Raw genomic sequence first — 579 nt, 5'->3', positions numbered from 1 at the left:
GTCCCGGTTGGTGCCACCAACCGGGACCAATGGCCTTTGCTGCCCCGAGCCCAAAAGTTTAGTCCCACATCGCTAGCTGAAGGGCGCCGGCACTGGTTTATAAGCGCTGGTGTGCCTACCCATTCGAGCTCCTCTCTAATGCAGGCTTTCGGGCCTAAACTTGCTACTGCTTGTGGGCCTATTGGGCCTTCTGCGGGCCTGAATCCTGGCCCATCTAGGGTTTCTAGTCGTATTCAAGCCGTGGAGGCCCAGTAGGAGGCATTTTTTTGGTTTTTTCTTTTTTATTTCTATATTTTTTTGGTTTTCTATTTTATTATTTCTACTTACAACTAAATACTTACAGTTTTTTAGTGATTTCTTTTTGCTTTTAGGTCACAAAAATTATAAACTTTCTGTTAGTGCCATTAGTTTTAAATTTTAAATAGTTTAAACTTGAATTTTTAAAAATTTGTGTGAATCACTAGTTTATGAATAACTTTACTATAAAAATAGAATTTTTTTCTATTTATTTTTTTATTTCTACTTAAAACTAAATACTTACAGTTTTTTAGTGATTCTTTTTGCTTTTAGGTCACAAAA

Source organism: Triticum dicoccoides, chromosome 7A, assembly GCF_002162155.2.
Source record: "Triticum dicoccoides isolate Atlit2015 ecotype Zavitan chromosome 7A, WEW_v2.0, whole genome shotgun sequence".
NCBI classification, from domain to species: domain Eukaryota; kingdom Viridiplantae; phylum Streptophyta; class Magnoliopsida; order Poales; family Poaceae; genus Triticum; species Triticum dicoccoides.
The sequence above is the reverse complement of the archived record's forward strand: the minus strand, read 5'-3'. Positions refer to the sequence as shown.